The sequence below is a fragment of the Syngnathoides biaculeatus genome, chromosome 7 (assembly GCF_019802595.1).
Source record: "Syngnathoides biaculeatus isolate LvHL_M chromosome 7, ASM1980259v1, whole genome shotgun sequence".
NCBI lineage: Eukaryota > Metazoa > Chordata > Actinopteri > Syngnathiformes > Syngnathidae > Syngnathoides > Syngnathoides biaculeatus.
The window spans coordinates 28,259,261-28,275,436 of NC_084646.1; the positions used below are offsets into that span (position 1 = coordinate 28,259,261).

Below are 16,176 nucleotides of genomic sequence, written 5' to 3' on the forward strand. Positions count from 1 at the left end.
TTCCATCTGGTTAAAGTGCAGCAAATCAACCAGTCACACTTAGCTTGTGTTTCATCTTGTTCCAATGTTGACATTTATGTGAAACATGTCATTGTACAGATATACCCCAGGACAGTAATAAGCCTGAAATGGGTTTCTTTATTATGCCTGTTATCAGTTCATCAGAAGTCTGCAGCGTGTATCTACATCTACAGTACAATGGCAGATGGCAACTCTAATGTAATTGGAGCCAAAGGTTATTGTCCCGTGTTCGGACTAGTGGCTCATGCAAAGTGCAAATGAGGTTGTATGAGGATAAAAAGCAGTCAAAGGAAAAAGAAAGAAAAACAGACGAATTGAAAAGGAACACGAAAGCAAAGATGATGCATTGTCTGCGGAAGATTTCAGTGATAACACTCTGGGACCGTGTCAATATTTAATGATTCCATGTTACATAAAGCTGAAAGATGATACACACTGTCACGTTTACAAAGATGCAAAATTGGGGATGTCTGACTTAAGAGTTGTTTTGACAATTCACGTATGCACGGGTGTAGGGAATTCAAATGATTCATAAGCTAAATGACTTTAAGGAAACCTTTTTACATGGCAACATTCATCAAGTATTAATAAAGCACCCAAAAGGCATAAATGCAAATGCAGCACTTACAACTTGGGAAAGAGAGGGACAGATGGGGGGACATGGGAAACAAGAGTGAGAGGGAAGGGTGGTAGAGAACCATCATCCCTATGATGAATGAGAGTGTTGGCAGAGGACCTCGGGCGATCACTCACTCACTAAGACAGGCGTCACTGGCCCTAACTTCATTATCATGACACAGTCCCATCAACCCACTCTTCAGATAGGAGTGTAGCAGACCTCAGCGCTAGAAAAGATCCTTTAAACTGGTTGGAGTTCAGTGGCTTGTCACAGATAGAGAGGATGCCTTGATCTATTCAGTATTTAGAAGCCTCTCAAAAGCAACTGGCTCACCGTGAAATTACTGACATATTGCCTGCTAGTGTTCCAATCATCTTGGTTTTTTGAAAGATTATTATAAATTAATATAAAGTATTTTTTGGTGAACAATATTTCAGGGATAAGTAATTTCCTGCAAGACCTTGCATAATTGCTCCAAGGTCCATATGGTGCTATCGGTCCTAAACAATGATAATAGCAAACATTTATGATTTGATATGAATATCCATCTATTTTCTTAGTCGCTTATCCTCACAAGACTCGCGGGAGGGTTGCATCCATGCTGTCAATGGGCAGCTGCACCACCATGCTGCCTGATATGAATATGTATGTTAAATGATCAGCCATATTTCTTCGGGTTTAGTCCTTTTTTTCCCCACACTTTTTCTTCATGTTCAGTGAACTGTGATTAAATTTAAAGCCTAGCTTGTAAGCTTTGATTGATTCTTTTTACATAAGAGGACCTTCCAAATGTTGAGGAAGAATGCACCCACAAAGTGTTTCATTACTAGCCTTTTATCCCAATTGAAATGAATATCCAATTGTGCCCCACTTGTTTTGTCTTTGTCATTTCAGTCTCTCGGTTAAATTTGTTTTACATTGATCACTGTCCTCCTTGGCAATTTGCTGTAATATGTGCATGATTACTCCCAATGTGATTGATGAGGTGCATTTGGCGCCTGCTCTTTAGCCCCACGATCAAAGCAATACAAGCGTTATGACAGTATGTGAAAACACCTCACAACATACGTACTGTATAAAGATGCGGACACTTGTTATAGCGTTGTTTGATAGCCAATGTTTGCGTACAGTGTCCTGAAAATGGTTCATAGGAGATTTGGAAGCCTTTTTCATTTGATATTCTAAACACTTACTTTCTTCGTGTAAAAAAAAAATATACAGGGAACCATAATGAGAAGAATAGGTTACATGGGGGCTAGCAGAGGTGTAATGTCAACGTAAATTCTGTAGTTAATTGAAATGTGGGTGGGGGAGGCATAAAAGGTCCACATTAAATATTTATGCAGCAAATTAGCTTCCTTTCAAAAGTGAATAAGAACCTTGCATTAAATATTCATTTATGTCAAGTAATTAATTGAAGTATACATTTTTTGGAGCAGTAACAGCAATACAGAGAACCTAACAGTGAAAATTATTAAAACAGAAAAATCTGGAACACAAAGGAATTGCATTGTAAATGGAACAAAGTGTATACTGTACTCTATATTTGTCACTCTAATTGCAGATAAATGGGGAAACCCATAACATGGATTGTTTTTCCAAGAAACCTTTACTCTGACTGTCATTCTATAAATCATAAAGGTTGAGGTGAGGTGGCTGGGGGGGTTCTGGGGACTGGCCTACCTTAGAACCGCTACTGCTCGCTGGGCTTGTAAATACTGGATGTTTAAAGAGAACATTACCTAAATATCAGTCGTGATTTAACTGTATTTTGTCCTATTTTCAGAGTAAACCCGTCCCTGTGAGGTATTATGAGCTACAAGCTGCAATTAGTAATATATTTCGAGGATATAATGAGAAGCAATGGCTTGGCATACAGCCAGACCTGGGATTATGGTGTAACTCTAAATACACCAAATTGGGACAAAAGAAGGATTTCAATTCCAGTCAAGAGTTCATGGTCTCCATTGTCAGTGGAAGACTTAAATAAATAGGTTCCCATAAATCATGAGATTGCTGGTATAGTAATGTATTTGGTAATAAGGTACAGATAACCAGTAGCTTCATGTAGCAAACGTGAAGGAACATTGGGTGGTGAGTATTCGCCTATGTTTAGATTGCCTGTCTTCTGTCTTTCTTTTAATTACTCAACAAAAGTCAAAGTGGACTGCTATTAACACGAAACCTCAATTATAAATTCATGAATGTTATTGTTTAACCAATATGCACTCTATGACATTTGCTCATCGACTGCCTTCTAGTTATTCACAAAGGATAGAGTATTGTCAAATACATAATGTTTATGATGCAGTGCCAGTGACCTATGGATCTTCAACTTGTTCTCATTGGTTGTAAGGAACTTGAAAATATTAGAACTACTGTTTTGGAATAGCGTTTATTACCAATTAGTAATTCTCGCACCAGTACATTATAGTTGCATAAATCCATCCATCCCCTTTTGATCATTTGTTCAGCTATATGAAAGATCTGGATCCTATCTCAGCTGACTTTCGGTGGGAGGCAAGGTAAACCCAGGACTGGTCACTAGTAATACTGTAGATCACCTAAAATCAAATAACCATTTACGCTGAGATTCTCACAAATGGAATATACACTATACACCTACGGTGTATATTTGGGGGAAATTGGGCAGAAACTATGCATCCCTGCACAGAGAATCCCCACACAAGCATGAGTACAACATTCCAACACGACAAAGAAAGCCTTGAGGTGATATTCAGTCTGAGATCCCATATGAGACCCTGACACTTTAAGGCAGTCACGCTAACCATGTTGGACTATCCAGCCCAAATTAATAGGTACAACTAACAACAAAAAGATAACATTTTGTTGCAATATTGAAGCATTTCACTTACAATGAAGAAATTGGAATTGTCACTCATTAACAAATGTACAGCAAAAAGTCTGTACACATCTCACAGCTGTTCCCTTGTTTTTCATCTTTTGAGCCATCATGCTAACAGGAGAATTTTAAAAATATTTCTACCATGATAACAGAAAAGCACAATACAAACAAGGGAATCAGACACGTTAGCTGTTATTGTCTTGTATCTCCCCCAGAAGTGACTGCACATGTCGATAGTTCTTCGACAGCTCAGATGAGACACGTTCTCTGTATCAGGAGGGAACCCTTCACAATGCTTTGGGAAGAGCTCAGCCACTAATCAGCTATTACTGCCAGACAAAGACAGCGGACTCGCTGAGCTTATCAAAGTACTCAAAAGGTGCACAGCCATACACTTTCTGTCTTTTCAAAAATATAAACCAAAAGTTACCGAAAATACATGTCCTGTTGTATATCAGCTGACTTGCAGCCAGCCCACAACATGATTATAGAAATTATTTCTTCACAGCTTTCTGTTCCCTGACAATGTTTTTTCTTTTTTTTAATTTGAGCCAAAAAGTTCAGATTCGTTGGAATACATCTCCACATTCTCTTACATGACTTTTATCAAGGCTTTCCATGTGCAGTGTATGTTCATGAAAGGGACGTTGGATCATAGTTTAGTCATGAAAACAATGTTACATTCATTCATTTGCTTTACACTTAAAAAGAAATAATAGAGAACAGTAATCCCTCATTTTTTACAGTTAATTGGGACCAGAACCACCCGCAAAAAGTGAAAAACCGCAAAGTAGCAGGGATGTATCTATATGTAGGTTGCAGAATGTTTAAAATATGTAAAAAAAAATTCTACTTTGCATATTTAAGACAAAAAGAGGTATTTAGTTATATCTTTAATTAGAAAACCTTATAAATATAATATATATAGTATTATAAATGTATAATATAATTCTACATTGTAAAACACTCTGTATTATCTCACTGTATATTGACTGTTCATCACTCAGACTTCTGCCGGAGCTGCCATGTGGGTACCAGAATGATTAATAAACAGTACAGCATTTATACTTTGCCCACTCAAGACAAAAAATACACTACATATGTCTAGTTAAACAATAATAATAAAATAACATTTTTATTGATGTACAGAAAGTCACAAAGCAAACGGGTGGTCTTCTTGTGGAGTACCAAATGCCCGCCACGCCTTGTTTTGACATCTGTTCTGGTGCACCGCAGTGACATCACTTCCGTTCTGCTGCGGCTGCCGTGTGGGTACCAGAATGTTTACTCAACAGCACAGCTTTCATACATTGACCACTTCAGACAAAAATTACAACACTACAAATGTCTAGTTCAACAATAATAATAAAATGACATTTTTATTACAGTACAGAATGTCACAAAGCAAACGGGTTGTCTTATGTGTAGCACTGAATGCCCGTGGCGTGTTGTTGTGACGTCATTCCGGGCGTGCTGCTTTTGCATCACTTCCATTTCGCCGGTTTGGCATCCCTTCCTGACAAGAGGAACTTTTGCTCACGAGGAGAACGCGGGATGTCTCTCTCTCACAATCTCCAGCCAGGTTTGGCTAAATCGGCACAAATTCACTTTTTTATTTCCTTAGGGCTGTCTGAAATGTAACAAACACAAGCACATGATAAATAAAGCCACCGTGAGTCAATAAACAAACAACCATGAGCAAACAAAGTCAACGCTAATCAATAGAAGCATATATAGTTTTGCAAAAGAGCATTCAAAGCAAAGCAGGAGAGCAAATATGAGATAACTTTATGTACAATTAATCCATTTAATCCAACACTCTGTACAAGGACATAATGCCGTCAACAGAATTCCTAAACTCGACAGTTCGTGCCATATTGTCACACGCTTTTGAAAGTTTTTGAACCAATCTTTGCTTCGTCCTCGAGGGGTTGAATGCTTCATTGCAGCTTCAGTTTGATCTTTACCACATCATTCTTTTTCTTTTAGCTTCTTCAAGTGATATAGTACGTACTGTGAGATGATCTGTGGGGTTTATTTAGTGTTTTTTTTGTGGGAGGCGGGGAAAAATGCGATGCACTGATTCCGAGAAAGGTGATCCATGAAGTAGAGAGGGATTACTGTACACTGTCAATAAAAGATTTTTTTTCAATAATATTGTAGATGTACATTGAAGAAAATAAATATTTGAACACCCGACGATATTGCAAGTTCTCCCATTTAGAAATCATGGAGGGGTCTGACATTTTCATCGTAGGTGCATGTCCACTGTGAAAGAGATAATCTAAAAGGAAAAATCCAGAAATCACAATGTATGATTTTTTTAATGATTTATTTGTGTGATACAGCTGCAAATAAGTATTTGAACACCTGTCTATCAGCTAGAATTCTGCCCCTCAAAGACCTGTTAGTCCACCTTTAAAAGTCCACCTCCACTCCATGTTTTATCCTGAATCAGATGCACCTGTGTGAGGTCGTTAGCTGCTTAAAGACACCTGTCCACCCCATACAATCAGTAAGACTCAAACTTGTAACATGGCCAAGACCAAAGAGTTGTCCAAAGACACCAGAGACAAAATTGTACAACTCCACATAGCTGGAAAGGGCTATGAAGAATTTTCCAAGCATCTTGGTGAAAAAAGGTCCACTTTTGGAGCAATCATTAGAAAATGGAAGGAGCGTAACATGACAGTCAATCTCAATCGGAGTAGAGCTCCATCCAAGATATCACCTCGTGGGGTCTCAATGATCCTTAGTAAGGTGAGGAATCAGCCCAGGACTACACGACACGACTTGGTCAATGTCCTGAAAAGAGCTGGGACCACCGTTTCCAAGGTGACTGTTGGTAATACATTAAGACTTCATGGTTTGAAATCATGTATGGCACGGAAGGTTTCCCTGCTTAAACCAGCACATGTCAAGGCCCGTCTTAAGTGTGCCATTGACCGTTTGGATGATACAGAGGAATCATGGCAAAATGCTTTGTGGTCAGATGAGACCAAAATGGAACTTTTTGGTCATAATTCCTCTCACCGTGTTTGGAGGAAGACGAATGATGAGTTCCATCCCAAGAACACCATTCCTACTGTGAAGCATGGGGGTGTATTTCTGCACATGGGACAGGATGACTGCACTGTATTAAAGGTCAAGTGTCATCCCTATAAACATTCTAAAGTAGATACTGTAATGAAAAATACATTATTATACATTATTCACTTAAATATCTATATGAAAAAATAAATATGAGCAGAGAGCGCGTCATCCATGTGCAAAGTTGCAGAAGTGTCAATCTACGACATCCAAGTGGTCGCCATATTGGCTGCATCCCCTGTCTGTGACGTCACCCCAGACATTTGCCAATGAAAACACGCGGTGGACCCTACTATGGGAGACGAACACACCACTTCTAACACATAAGCTCTTTTCGAAGAAGAGAACATCACACAAACAGGTGAAGTTACCGGGGCAATATTACCCTATTGTTTCGAGGCAAATCCAGATGATATGCGATTACGGCCAAACCACCTCCCAGTTCGATCCACTTCCGCGGCGGAGATGGGCCATCGCGGCTCATCGCAGCCGGCAGGTGTGGCTCATTTTTGGCGCAGAGGTGTCTTATCACGGAGCCGAGCCGGGCTGCTTTAGGGCTGAGTTCATAGCTGCTGGATTACGCGATAAACAACACCGTCGAGCTGGGGCGCTTGACTGCATGCTCCTCGCACGGGCTGAGTGAGGCATTGTCAGCAGCATTCTTCAGAGCCGCTGCTGTCCGCAAGCCCAACGCGCAGCCCAACACGGTCACGGCTGACGTGGCACCTCAGCCCGTGTGGCTCATTTTCTGCTCCGAGGTGGATTATCACGGAGCCGAGCTGGGCGCTCTATGGCATTGTTGTCGCATGCGGTTGAGTGCTATATTGTCGGCAGCATTGTTAAGAGCCGCCACCATCCGCGAGCCCGGTGTGCAGCCTTCGCTGGCGAGGCGACGCCGTCTGACGCGCGCATCGACACATTTAGCACGTCTGTCATACGGACGCGGATCTTTTATTGCATTGCCGATTACGTGGTCTGCCCCAAACTATTATTTTTTTTTAGTTGCTGTTATTTGGAACCCACGAAGCTCTCATCCTCTGCACCCGTTCAATCCATTTTTCACAACGAACAGGGTCTCTTGCAAACTTATGAAGGGTAAATCCATCTTCCCGAGTGATCAAACAATGTCCAGCAATGCAACGAGCCAGCATTTTGACTAACACGAAGGAACAACGAGTTACCTTCCCGGAGGTAAAACTAATAGAAACAAACGAGTCCACTTGAGGGCGGTCTTGCCATGTACGTCACTTTCTGCTTCTTCCCAAAAACAAATACCTCGAGCTGTATATGCCAAAATCATCTTTTGTGGTGAAAAAATGCATGGGTCCATATCGGCTGACGTTTTTTTAATTAATAACATACTAAATATCTTGCATTTCAAGACAGTGGCCCTTTAAAGAGAGGATGACCGTGGCCATGTATTGTGAGATTTTGGGGAACAACCTCTTTCCCTCGGTCAGAGCATTGAAGATAGGTCGTGGCTGGGTCTTTTAACATGACAATGACCCGAAGCACACAGCCAGGAAAACCAAAGAGTGGCTCCGTAAGAAGCATATCAAGGTTCTGGCGGAGCCTACCCAGTCTCCAGTCCTAAATCCAACAGAAATATTTTGAAGGGAGCTGAAAATCTGTTTTTCTCAGCGACAGCCCAGAAACTTGTCTGATCTAGAGAATATCTGTGTGGAGGAGTGGGCCAAAATCCCTCTTGCAGTGTGTGCAAACTTGGTGAACAACTACAGGAAACGTTTGACAAAGACTACTGAACCAAATATTAACATTGGTTTTCTCAGATGTTTAAATACTTATTTGCAGCTGTATCACACAAATAAATCCTTAAAAAAAATCATACATTGTAATTTATGGATATTTCTTTTTAGATTATCTCTCTCATAGTGGACATGCACCTACGATGAAAATTTCAGACCCCTCAATGATTTCTAAGTGGGAGAACTTGCAATATAGCTGGGTATTCAAATACTTATTTTCTTCACTATACATCAAATACGGGGGTAACTTTACTCACAAAATTAATCAGTTCGGGAAGTAATGTGAATTTTTCGTAAGTAGAAGCACATTTTACATATAAATAGCCTAATCCGTTCCAAGCCTCCGCCAAAAACAAGCATTCAAAGTACATAATGTAAATAATAATAAAATTATCATATTTTCCAGACTGTACGTCGCTCCGGAGTACAAGTCGCACTAGCCAGAAAATCCATCAAAACAAAGAAATAAACATACTGTATAAGTCACACAAATTTTGGGGGGAAATTTATTTGATAAAATCCAACACGAAGAACAGACATGTCATTTAAAATTAAAATGATGAACAATTTAAAATAAAAATAGAGGCAACAACACGCTGACATGACACAACTGATAATGTGCCTGGTATGCTAACATAACATATTAAGAGTTATTCCGATAACTATTGCATAAATAACATACTAAATTCACCAAAAACAAATGTGTCACTCCAAATACCCGGTAATGAAAATCCAATGAAATCTTTATCCTCAGTGTCACTTTTCATCAACTCCGCTAACTCCGGAGTTAGAAGATGCGGCACTTCATGTTCTATGTCGCTTACGTCAGACCAATCGTCAGTTTCAGTTACAACTAGCCTATTTATTCTATTCCAGCGTTTCTGAATCCTGACAGGATGGTTTTGGTTGTCACGGAAGCTCATTTTCAAACTGACTTTAAGAGTACGCTTCCACGTGACCGAGAGCGCCCTCTTTCGGTTTTCAGTGTGAAAATAATGGATGGATATAACAATGTGTAAATAATTTCAGATGTAAATCGGTCTGGAGAATTAGTCCCAGCCAAACTTTGAAAAAAACTGCGACTTATAGTCCAAAAAATATGGAATGTTCATTTACCTTTGGAGTTAGGCGACTATGCCAAGAGAAGGGTGATTGACAAGCAGAAGGCAACATGAGGGATCGAGGAAGCAAATGTTTGACAGCTGAGAGAAAACATACGTACGTATGTACGCATGCACACCACCTAATTCCACTAAAGTTTCTTGGGGCCCCTGGTGAAGAAACATGTTTCAACTTGTAAAAAAAAACAATGACAAACTAATGAAAAAGTTGTATTTTACTAATGTGCGGTAGCGTGTGACAGCCCAAGTATGATTCGATGACAGTCGAATGTTAATGGGTAAAAACATTATGGCTGAAGATTGACGTCCCCCGAGCCAATGGGATGCCCTGAAGATACTACGTCGATAGCCAATGGGAGAGCAGCTCTCACGCGCCACACAAACCAAGATTCAGGATGTTCATCATGGTCAAAGATTGACGTCCCACCTTGCCGATCGGATGCCAGGATGATGCTACGTCAACAGCTAATTGGAGAGCAGCTCTAACAGGCCACACAAACCAAGATACAGGATATATAGTTTATTTGCAGTGGAATTTGGGGGCAGTGAATCCAGTGTCTATTTGTTCCTGTCATCTCCTGAATTTTCTTTCATAAGTAGAGACATTATTTTTCTGAAGAGGCATTTCGTAACTTGACTTTTTTTGCTACTAGGTTTAAATTGATAAAATCCACATAAATAGGCATGGCTCTTGTTTCCGAATTGATAATTTAAGATAATTATTTTTGAATTCAGGATCATTTGCCTTCAGTTTGGAGTAGCTGCTCAGAGTAGAGCAGCCACCTCTGGTAAAATGTCTCATCCTGCAAAGTATGTGTCGATGTTACAGAAAATTAATGGACCTTTAATGCAGACAGCTCCGATGGGTCTACACCAGAATGCCTAATGCATCCTTGTAATCCTCCATTGTATTCTCCAATGATACCTGAATGCAAAAAAAAAAAAACAAAAAAAAAACTAAACGTTATTAGTGTTAGCCCTTATGTGTCAACCCCATACACTAAGGTTCAGTAGGAATTCTCATATCAACCTGGTAATATACACATTTTAGTTAACCATTATTCTGCAAATATATATTTGACATTGTTAAAGGAATGCTCCGCTCATTCACTGAAAAATTAAAACCCTTAATTCGATAGGTCATGTACTGTACCTTGAAATTTGAGGTTAATTCGATATCATTTAATGGTGTTTTGAGAAGATTTTTATCGGCAATTATGAATTTTCATTTGGTGCCGCCATTTTGGCAAGTCACATGACCTACTTGCGCGGATGTAATGTATTCTATGAATAAACAAAGAAATCATGGTTGATGTGTAGTGTCATCACATGCATTACCACCACCATTGGACACGTGAAAATTCCCTACTGTAATGAGAAATTTTGCCATAATTTGGACTGAAATAATCCGAGGAAGGCTCGGTGGCATATTTTGCCCAGTAAGAAAAAGAAACATTTAAGGACCCAGTGGCTAGCGAAGTTTGGATTCCAAAGTGGATTCCGCATCACAAAGGATTTACATCATAACAACTTAAAAGTATTGATCGATTTGCTGAGCAGGACAAAGGGACTACTGCCGGGAAGTTGTGCATGTACCGTAAATTCTCGATTATAATACATCCTAAAGTATAATGCGCACTCCCTAAATTGACCCCAAAAAATCAGAAAAACCCATACCAATGTACAACGTGCACTACTAATTTGCTGCTATCTGTATGCTCAAAATATTAGGAATGATCTATTTCTATTTTGTTAGGTTTGTATTTTTAATGTTTGTACTTGTATTGTTTTTCAAAAAGTCCTCATTAAAAATGATCTTTGTCCACATACTGATGCAGTGGTAATATTTATCTTGGGACAGGCCACAGGACACGCTTGTCCTGGTCCCTGCAATTGTCAGAACAGAATCCCTATACCAACTAAAATAAATGCTCAACGATGGCATGACATATTATTAATACTTTTGATAACATATATTACAGTCTTAAATAAATAAACTACAGTATTTAACACTTAAACATTTTTTGCATTAAATATTTGTGCATATAATGTTTGTGCATAGTGCAGTTTATCCACAATACACATCCTTGGCCAAGACTTTAAAAGAAGCATCTGACCTATCTCCAATCTAAAAAATATCCATCGTAGTTATGTTTGGTGCACTTATGGCCATGCTACCCTGAGAGCGCCTGATCTCGTCAGATCTCAGAAGCTAAGCGGGTTTGGTCCTGGTTAGTTTTTGGATGGGAGACCGCCTGGGAATACCAGGCATTGTAAGCTTCTCTCTCCGGCTAAATGCAGAGGGATTGCATCAGGAAGGGCATCCGGCGTAAAACTGTGCCAAACAAATATGCGTTCATCTAAGATGACTCGCTGTGGCGACCTCTAACGGGACAAACCAAAAGGAAAAGATGAAGAAGAACAAGCTATCTTTGATGCATCACTGTCAAACTCATCATTGATTAACTTGGTTTGGTAAAGTTCTGGTGCATCATGCATTCATGAACAGTAGTCCCATTTTGCTCCCACAGCCTATCATCCTCTGTGCCATCCATGGCATTTGTGAGGAAACATTTTTTGAATCCCAAGTTTCTTGGTTCCCTTTAATCCACATTAATGTCAGCACATTGAGGGGAAGGTCCACTGTGCTACCAGCGGATTCTCTTGCCCACGTTCGGCTCCAATCTGTCCAGCTCTTCATAGCATCAGGTCGCAATCAAAACGAGAGCTCAAACTACATAGAAATGAGCGTAATGGACACTTAAAAAAGTGAGCATTTCATTTTGTTATTAAATGTGCCCATTACGGTCGTACTAAGTAGTTTTGTTAGTTAGCTGTTAGCAGTTAGCAGTAGCAGCCCACGTTGTGTTTCTTCTGGTTTGGCCGCGTCATTGGCCAGAGTGAGGTCACATTTCTTTTAAAAGTAGCTGCACAACCTGCCCTTGTAGTTGACATTTTTTGTCTTCGTTTAATTTAAAACAAACTCACGGGCTGTCGTTTCTGATGTTTGGCGCAGTAGCAACAAATATGCTATGCAAACGATTGTAAAATTCAAGGCCTCCCCCCTCGCAAAAAAATGCGCAGGTTACATTACCGTAATTTATATCAATGTGTAACACAAGACATCAATTATCATCTCGAAATTTATATGTATACCTTTTTTTTTTACCACTCTATGTACCTGTATATGACGACACAATGTGATTGTATTTTTTCAAGAAATTACGGTAATAGTAGTAGTTCAAGTACAAAGCAACGCAGAGGAAGCTATGCAACTATAATTGGTTCAACATAACACACAAATAAGTTGGTCAATACTGAAATTTTTTATGCGTTCACCATTATCATCTCAACACTCCAGACTTTCACCAAGCCAAAGATCACTTCATTGTCACTTGGACCCCGGCCACCCTATTGGGTGGAACATCCACAGGTTCAAATCTGTATGTACGTATTTCTCCGTCTTCCCGATCAAGTGATACTGCAATTTCTTCATCAGATAGGATAAATCCGAAAAATCAGCACTGTAATTGTGTAGGAATTGATCTGTAACAAGCCTTTGTTTACGCATATGATACATCACTTCCTGTTTATTTAAGTCATGTGATCTTGTAAAAATAGTCAAAATGGCGCTGAAGTATGTCTTATGTCCATATTTAGTCATGACTGCATAATTTCCTCATGTCCTCAGTGGGTCTCTGCTCTGTAGCGAGATGTGTCCTTGAGTGATATCCGCATCTCTGCGTGTAGGCTAACCTTGCTGAACTGTATACTGGACACTTTGTAATAATCCATTGCCAGCTAGAACCGGTTGAGACAGAAACCCTTTGTATAAGTGGAAAGCCCCGATGTCATGCCACAGGTTTGATACCGCCCATGGTCCGCCCTTCTCACAAGATAAAATGTGTGCTTTCTCTGTACCTTCGCACTTGTGATCTGGTCTCTACAGCCATTTTCTGTAACTCATAAGTGCCTTGAATATTCTGTAAGTAAAATTGTTCGAAGAAACTCTTCATTGTCTCCAGCCTGTATTTGAATAACCAACATTCTCACTACCTGAAATTAAATGAACACGCATAGGAAAAAAGTGTCCTCCAACAGCGCTGACCACACAAAAATGTGATTACTTGGATAAAAGAGCGCATTAAAGTTATTATTTGCAATCTTTTTCCCAGAATTTTTCTCGATATGCTTATATTTACAATGGATTAACAAGATAATTGGCATTTGGTCGAGGTAAGCAATGAGGGGAGCATTCCTTTAAATAAAAAATAGTCTTTTTAATTGAAGATGGCAGCTTACTGCATTCTACCATGGAATAAAATAATGATGGAACACAAATGCAAATGCCCCTTTTTTGTTCACTGTAGGTGCATAATTGAAGTTTGGCATTTATTTCATGATTACGAGGAGAACTAAAAATAAATCTGGGGGCTTCAGATCTGATATTTCATTTACTCATAATTCCAGAGTTCCAGAGTTAGTTGTTTGAAAAGCACTGCAGAGTTTTGATACAAACAGTATTCACCACAATGAATTTAATGAAGTCTGTCAACGACCGACCTGTGAGGATCCCAGAATTCAATGATAATGTGCACAATTTCTAAAATGAATCACTGCCAGAAAATCAATCACATTAATTATAGGAAAAGCCATGATTGTGCATGTGCCTATGCAAATTTCTAGTCATTGTATTCATTCATTACATGCAAGGTGGCAGTTATCAAATATATTTTGCAAAAAATAATTCCAGCACGGTAACAGGCAGGAGCAGCACCTCATGTAAAATATCTACATATGGTATGTACATAGTATTTATAGTTTTTGGTAATGAGTGAGCAAACCAAAAACTATAAATACTATGTACATACCATACATATATATGCGTTCATCTGAGATGACACGCTGTGGCGACCCCGAAAGGGACAAGCCGAAAGAAACTTGCTTGGTAATGAGTGAGCAAAGAGTATCCGTATATGAATCAACTGTGAATGAAAAACAAATATGTAGATGACAACTATACATGAATAAAAAAATACAATGTACAGTACACTGTACAAAAGAGAACATGAACATTAGGAATGTACAGATATACAGGTATATATGAGGTATATCTTATAAAGGTATTAATAGAATATGCATGCATAAGCAGTTAGAATGAAATAACCAACACCACCGGTATTATTTACTAGCAGTGAAGTGAGAACTGCAGTATATATGCTAATGAATAATAACAGTAAATAAATGGAAATCTATACGATACTCTAAGTTCAAAATAGTCAGGTATGAAAAAAATGACCACAAAAAATTGTGTGGTGGTCGGGGTGATTCCTTGGGGAATTTTTTTTTTTTTTTAATTTCAATTTGAATTAAAAGAAGACTGGAAGACTGGAAGACTGAAGAGTAAAATATGGCAAAATCAACATTTTCTTTCACGCAGAAAAACTCATTTGCAAGGCTCAAGGACATGATAAACCATTTTATGTTTCAGATTAAATTTGCTTAATATCTTTGCTTTTTTTGTTAGTTTGTTTGTTTTGGCTTCCAAATTGACCCAGGCCCATCTCCAACTGCATCTGAGACCTGATTCAGGCATTGGCACATGAATACGGTCCTCCTCTTTAAACACTCATTTTGGAAAAGAAATGACTAAAATCTGTTTCACTTAAGTTTTCACGATAACAAACTTCAAAGGCTAATCAAAAAAGTGCACCATCTAGGAAACTATTAAATACAGTATTTTACTGCTTTTAATGGCCATTTTTGAATTTGAATTTAATACATTCTGCGTTGTGAAATAATCCCTAACATTGCTCTGTCTGATACATTAAACATTAGCATCCGCAAAGTAATTGGTTTGTTGCGGCCATGTTTCCAAATTAATACAAGCTGTACAAGCAAATTAGTCGTTGTTGCCAATGTACTAACCCTACCCTTGGGTAAATTCTTGAAAACTTTAATTTTGACTATGATTGTCAGGGGCATGGCCAAACCATTGCCCTGGACGGTACCACCTCTGACAGCTGTCACAAAGCTGCTTTTCTTGTTGTCCCCTCCCACCCTGCCATCTGCACCACCCGAGGACAATGCTGCCTTCTAATGCCATATGCAGAAGCAATTGGAGCGGAGGAATGCTGAAATTACAGTTCTCATGGACCGGCCTCAGCAAGGATTAATCGACCGGAGGAGTCACTTTGTTTTTTCTTCGGCGACAGATACACAACCGACACTCGCCCATGCATTGGTCGCCACTGAGCCACAGTTGATTCCCATCCATGGTTCGATGGGCACCAAACCAAAGCCAATTCCCATCCACGCCTCGGTGGTGAGTGAGCCGCAGCCGACCCATGTCCATGCTTTGGTGGCGAGCAAGCCATGGCCGACCCACGTCCACGCCTCGGTGACGACCGAGCCACAGTCGACCCACGTCAACGCCTCGGTAGCGACCGAAGCTCAGCAGCTTTTCGCACAAGCCTTGGCAGTCCTCTACCAGTGTTGGCAGCCGTGGACTCACGACCATGTCTTGGGAGGTCATCGTCCGAAGCTATCTCCTGCTCCTGTCTGGTTCCTGCGATGCCTTTGGGTTCCTCCTCGAGGCTGTCCGCCCGAGTCGCCCCATGGGAACCCTGTTGTTTGGCATCCTGGTTGACCTCCTGGCCTACTCAACTGGACTCTTCGCTTTGAGGGCCACGG

General features: G+C 39.8%; 1 pseudogene; it reads left to right on the forward strand.

Annotated features, from left to right (window-relative positions):
- The first annotated feature begins 11,644 nt into the window (after positions 1 to 11,644).
- Positions 11,645 to 11,763, forward strand: LOC133504168 (5S ribosomal RNA; annotated as a pseudogene).
- Positions 11,764 to 16,176: the final 4,413 nt, after the last annotated feature.